Genomic DNA, 6984 nt, shown 5'->3' on the forward strand with positions numbered 1-6984 from the left:
AAAAACTTCAGTGAGAGCTTCCCTGGTGGTGCAGTGGTTGAGAATCCGCCTGCCAATGCAGGGGACACGGGTTTGAGCCCTGGTCCAGGAAGATCCCACATGCCGCGGAGCAACTAAGCCTGTGCACAACAACTACTGAGCCTGTGCTCTAGAGCCTGCGAGCCACAACTACCAAAGCCCATGTGCCACAACTACTGAAGCCCATGTGCCTAAAGCCTCTGCTCCACAACAAAAGAAGCCACAGCAATGAGAAGCCCGTGCACTGCAATGAAGAGTAGCCCCTGCTCTCCGAAACTAGAGAAAGCCTGCATGCAACAAAGACCCAATGTAGCCAATAAATAAATAAATAAATAACAATTAAAACAAAACAAAAAAACCTTCAGTGATGCTAAGAGGTAGAAGAAAAAAATTATCTCGTCTGATGTCTATCTTGAAGATACCTAAAAACTTTGTTTTCTCCTTCATAATATACACAGTTTCAACATCTTACATTTCAAATTATTACCCATGGGGAAAACAAACTAAAATTTCCATCACATTTTATCTGGATTTTGCCTGTCTCTTGCTATATTACCACATACTCTACTTTGATAAAAATAACAACACATGGTCCAAAGTGTCCATAAAAAAAAAAAAAAAAAAAAAAAAAAAAAAAAAAAAAAAAAAAAAAAAAAAAAAAAAAAAAAAACTAGTTGCATAGGAGGTGCACTATTTTACCAGTCATGAGACCCAAGATACCTTTTCTTAGGAGTTTTCATATTTTAAAAAATGTATGTGAAAAAAGACTTTCCAAATACACCTATGATGAAATGCAAGATCATATAATAATGGTCTGTATCAATATTAACAAACTAGCATCATTAATTTATATAACCCTTATACTATTCTGCAATATACATTTTCCTATCCATGACACAAAGTCCAAGAACAGGTCAATAAATTTTGCATATTATTTTATATGGCCACTGAAAGATTATTCCCCCAAGAACACACACATACACACACACACACATACAGATCACAGATCAACAGTGGAAAGTCCTCCTGATCCTAATACAGAATATTGCAAAGTAACCAACAGGTAACTTAAGTAGCAATCAGGATGGACCAAATCTTCATGGCACGGTTATGAGTAGGCTTTTGTAAATAAATCAGTTTGGATCGTTAGACTGTATTGCTAATGAGAAAATAAAATATTAGATTCAATCCTTATATAGACGTGCTTCACACAGATGAAAATAACCAGAGGCAAATCCCCTAAATTATAAATAACATGTTTTTCAATCAAATGCCTGTATTTTCCAAACAACTACATTAGAGGCCTCACATCTAATGTGTAATAAAAACACATTAGTACTAAAATATATACACATATATACACTGTTGGTGTATAAGAATGATTGTGTTTATAATGAATGTTTCATAATAAAAATGACAGCACTGTGATTGTATTGTCAATAATAATAAAAACAATTTTCATTAAATCATACATTACCTATAGGAAATAATAAGCCATTCATTACCAATGACAAATAATCATTAAATCATTTATTTCCTAGGTCAAATATGATGTACATTATGCTATTTAGATGTGTACTTATATTTAGAAAGGAAAATTATTCCTTTTTTTATAAAGAGCTTCAATGAGTAATTAGGAAAAAGAAAAGTTACAATAAATTATACATTGGAGGCACTACATACAGCATTGATGATGTTACCAAAATAAATCACTTCCTGGAAATCCTTGACTTCACTGCTTATAGAGAAAGGTCATGAATGCATTTATGATGTATATTTCAGTGTGGGATTCAAAATACTTGAATTTACAATACTCAGTTGTGCAAACTATGAAGAAATTTGCAAATGAAGAGTAAAATTAATGTTTGATTAAAGGGACGCAAGAAAGGTCTTGCCCTTACAACGTTTGTCAGACAAAAATATCTGAATCTCTATTATTACTGATTGACTTGCTGATTTCTGAAGAATTTTAAGTTATCCAGAATCTACTGAAATAATCATATATATATATTGAAATGCAATGTGAAAATATCTTCCCTCCCCCTAAGACTTCTTACCAGCTCGCATTAAATTACAAGTTTTATTATCTTTTGCATCACCTCAACAAAGAAAAGTGTAGGAGTTGAGTGTCATGTACAGTGCTGTATCCCTAGCATTTAGAACACTGACTCATAGTATGTGCTCAATATATTTTTTAAATTGGGTAAGTGCTTATTAGAGACAGAGACACTTTAAAGTGGTAGTTTGCAGCTAGCTTTAGCAGTAGAAGATTACTAAACCTTTTCCCTGACCCTTGGTTGGTAAATGTGATTATAAATACATTTATAGCACATTGTATAAAAATATATATGAGTTCTGTCTCAATCAAAGAAGTGAAAAGGCTCGCTTGTAGGTCAAAAATTGCTTTCAAATCTCAACACCCTTTGCAATTATCCCCATCTTCATTTGTCGCTATTAAGCCAGCTCTCTTTCAGGGTATTTTCCATCTTGATCTCCCTTGTTGTTCTCTCTCCTATCTTCCACCAAGTCTGAATGCATCCATTGCTTCTGTACACTGTCTTCTTTTTCCACTCTTAGCATAACTTTAGGCAACACCTCTCTGCAAAGAACTTCAAATTCCATCTATAATTCCAAACTTTCTCAAATACAAGGCTTGCATCTTTAGCTGCCTGTTGGGCACAAACACATTAATTTCTCATTTACTTCTTAAACTCAACCTGTCTAGACCTTAATTCAATCATCTCCTTCTTTAAACACTTTCCTCCTCCTCCGTCAAATGTATTTCTCCAGCCTCCAGATCAAAGCCTTGGAGTAACACTGGATGTTCTTTCCACTTCCTTGCTTACACAGAATAAACCCTCAATTCTTGTCAACTAGATATCCATCATGTTCTTCTTTTCTGTCTCATTTGGTCTCTCTTGTCACCATCCGGGATCAGGAGCCATTTTTCTCAAATTCTGCCTTTTCCATAGTCTGCCTACTGTCATCCCTGTCCCATATCGCACTACTTTTGAAATTAAGAGATCAATCTCACTTTCACATACGATACTCATTCTCGCACCATTCCTCTCTCAACCTGATATAGTCAAGCTTTCCCCAACTTCCCTAATCTATCCTTTCCTTACTCCATTACTCCCATATGGTCCAGAAAATGTTCCAACTATATTTTTCAAACATGTCATTTCCTTCCCCATCTCTTCATCTTTATTCATAACACTTATTTTTCTCTTGGCATTCCAATTGATATCCTATCCATTCTTTGAGAGTATGATTTGTTTTTACTACCAACATTTCTGACACTAAAAGTGTGAGTTTTCCACACCAAGCAATTCTCTAATTCTCTGTAGACACCAGCTGGGTGCCCTACAATTAAATTTAATTCTGACACTAATCCATAGTTAGCCCAGACCCCACAGGTTCAGGGATTAGTCTCACAAGGCTGCTCACACTTCAGATGCCAGTCTCAAGTCCCACGCTGTCACCTGTACATCTGACCAACCAGCTCTACATTACAGCTGTGGGTTTCCCACAATCCTCTGTTCAGTTTTGATAATTTGCTGACACAGAACTCAGGAAAATGCTGTACTTACACTTATCAGTTTGTTATGAAGGGTACTATAAAGGATACAAATGAACAGTCAGATGAAGAGGTACAATGAAGATGAAGACGGCAAGGTCCAGAAGGATCACAAGAGCAGAAGCTACTGTCTCCATGCAGTTGAGATGCGCCACTTTCCCAGGACGTGCATAAGTTCACCAACTCAAAAATTTTCTGAACCCAGCAGTTTAGGGGACTTGGGGAGTTTTCCAAGTGCATAATTGATTAAATCACTGACCACTGGTGATTAATTCAATCTCCAGCCCTTCTCCTCCACTCCCTAGTGGTTAGAGGGTAGGGCCCAAAGTTCTGGTCTTCTATTCGTGCCTGCATCTTTTTGGTTATCAGTCTCGTCCTAAAGCTACCTAAGGCCTCCAGCCATCACATTAACATATAAAAGGACATTCTTACCAAGCCAGAAATTGCAAAGGTCTCAGAAGCTTTTGTGTCAGGAACGAGGGACTAAGGCCAAATATTATAACAAAAGATGCTCTCCTATCATCCCTGTCACTCAAAAAATCCCAAGGGTTTTAGAAGCTTTAGTCCAGGAACCAGGGATGAAGACCAAATATACAGTTCTTACTATATCACCATATCACAGAGACTCACCCAAATGTCACCCTTTCAAGGATGCCCTCTATGATTTTCCAAGCCTGACATAATCACGATATTCTCTAAACCCCTTCAGCACCTTGAATTTTCTTACAGCACATTTCACACATGATTTTGAATAGTTATTTGTTTGTATCTTGCCTCTCCTACTGAAAAGCAAGCTATGCAATGACAATACAGTGCATTATATACCATAATCACTCACCAAATACACTGTAATTCCTGATATCAACATGTTTGTGAAATAAATGAATAATTACTATAAAATATACTTAATAAGTTGCTCAAAACATAGATCATAACAGAAAACAAAGATCTGTGAAATAGGTCTGTTTCAAAAAAGAGAAAAAAGGTCAGCTACTGGAGATTACATGAGCGTGAACAAGTCACTTATCCCTTCTGAATGCAGGTTAATCTCCTGTAAAGGAAGAAGTTGGCCTTTGCGATCTCTAAGGTTGTCCCTAACTCTAACATTCTATAATTTCACGATTCAGTAGAGACTATCGTAACTCAATGCAAGCAGTAGGACATGCCTCCAGCTCCTAGCTGCACTGTCCACTTTTTTCACTCCTCTCCAGCTATGCTCCTATAGACAGGAAGTCAAAGTGATAAAGTGGTTTAATTCAGCATGCAAATTAGCACAGCTCAGAGCCTAAAAGAAATCATGCTGTGGGCAGGTAAAGAAAATTGGAAAGATGATCCACAACTCTACAATGTGTTGGTCTGGAGAAAATAATTTTCTCATATATTAGATGTATCGTCTCTATTAATTGAAGTAAAGAAAAACAGGCAGGTTAATTATTTTAATATGTATATGCATATTATACAAATATATCCATATGCCCTTATTTTGATTTTATTGTTGTTCACTATATGTTTTTATAAGTAACTATAATTATGTATAACAGTTTTGGTCCCAGTTTTCACATACACATTTACGAGTAATTGACATCTCTCACTTTATATGAAAGCCTAGTTTCATTACATTCAAGGAAAATGCTGAGTTGGTGGGGGTGGTGAATTGTTGCTATTCTATTCCAGTAAGACTCTAACCATCACTCAAAGTATAATAGGGCTTCTTACTAATTAGATCGGAACAAATCTCCAAACTGATTTTCTTACAAAGGATCTGAAATTTTTAATGCTGAATACATTAAAATATCACAAAACAAAGCTCAGTGAGAGTCACCATTTTATTCCAGTAACTCTTACAACTTAATTTTCTCACATTTTCCTGTAGACACATATATCTGGAACATTTTTTCTACTTTCAGTTTGTAGTTTCCCCATATCCAAAAAGACCACCGCTCACTACTCACTCAGCTGTGTAAGCCAAATACCTAGATTTATCATTTACTCCTCCTTTCTTAATTCAAACTTGCAATAAATTACTATATCCTGCCAATCGTACTTTGTAAACACCTCTCAAATTCACCTATATATCTCTCCTTTTGCTTTCATTCTAGTTTTGTTTGACATCACCTCTTGTCTGGAGCAGTGTTTACCAAGTCTTTATTGATCATGAGTCTACATGAGTGGAAACAATAAGCAAGTACTTCTAAAATGTATATACTTATTTTGTTTATAAATCATGCAGATAACTTTACATTATGCAATCTTTGAATATTAGAAAGCATAAAAGAGAAAGTACACAAGGATAAGTTAAAAATAAATAGTTCAGGGCTTCCCTGGTGGCACAGCGGTTGAGAGTCCACCTGCCGATGCAGGGGACGCAGGTTCATGCCCCAGTCCAGGGGGATCCCACATGCCGCGGAGCGGCTGGGCCCGTGAGCCATGGCCACTGGGCCTACGCGTCCGGAGCCTGTGCTCCGCAACGGGAGAGGCCGCAACAGTCAGAGGCCCGCGTACTGCAATAAATAAGTAAATAAATAAATAAATAAATAAATAGTTCAACTACTCTTTTTCTGCACAGGTGGCATGTATCTTGGTTATCTCCTGCGAAGCATGTGCCACACTTCGGGAACCACAGTCTTATAACAGCCACATGCCTGGTTAAACAGCTTTGGGTCATATCCTCCTTGTACAATGATCTTTCTAAAATGTAAGCATGTTCATATCCTCTCCCAATTAAAACACTTCTATGTCTTCTTTTTTCCCTTAGGGTGACATACAAAGTCCTTAAGATGCTTTGTGAGGCCCTTTATGAGCTGGCTACATGCTCACTTCTCCAGTTTTACCTCTTGCTATTCCTGCCCTTGTCTTCCCCACATCCCCACAAATCCGTACCTTGTCCATGCTGAACTATTTTCAGATCCTCTAATAGGTGCCCATGCTTTTTTCTTATCACTAAGTCTTTGCATACCCATTTAATTTTGCTTAGGACATTTTCTCTTTTCTCCCAGCCTCTTCAAGTGGTTGAACCATCCTTGATATAACAATTTAGATTTCATTTCATCTCACTGAATGAGATAAACTACCTTGGCATTAGAAAATGCATCCTTACCTTGATCCATGCCACTGAATTTTAATTGTCAGTTTGTCTTTCACATTGGCTCAGAAATTATTACACTTTGGGGTAGGAGGAATCACCTAGAAAGCTTAAGTGCAGTTTTTTGGTTTTTTTTTTTAACTGCATCTCAAGATATTTTGATTTTATGGGTCTAGGCTAGAGCTCAGGAATGTGCATCTTCGAACCACCTGGGTGATTCTTATGTAGGTGTTTTTACTGAAATACGTGTATTTAGTTACATCTTCAGTATCTTTCAGGAGGGTTGGCTCATAATAGGTGCTTAATA

Source organism: Lipotes vexillifer, unplaced genomic scaffold (assembly GCF_000442215.2).
Source record: "Lipotes vexillifer unplaced genomic scaffold, Lipotes_vexillifer_v1.1 scaffold592, whole genome shotgun sequence".
Classification (NCBI taxonomy): Eukaryota; Metazoa; Chordata; class Mammalia; order Artiodactyla; family Lipotidae; genus Lipotes; species Lipotes vexillifer.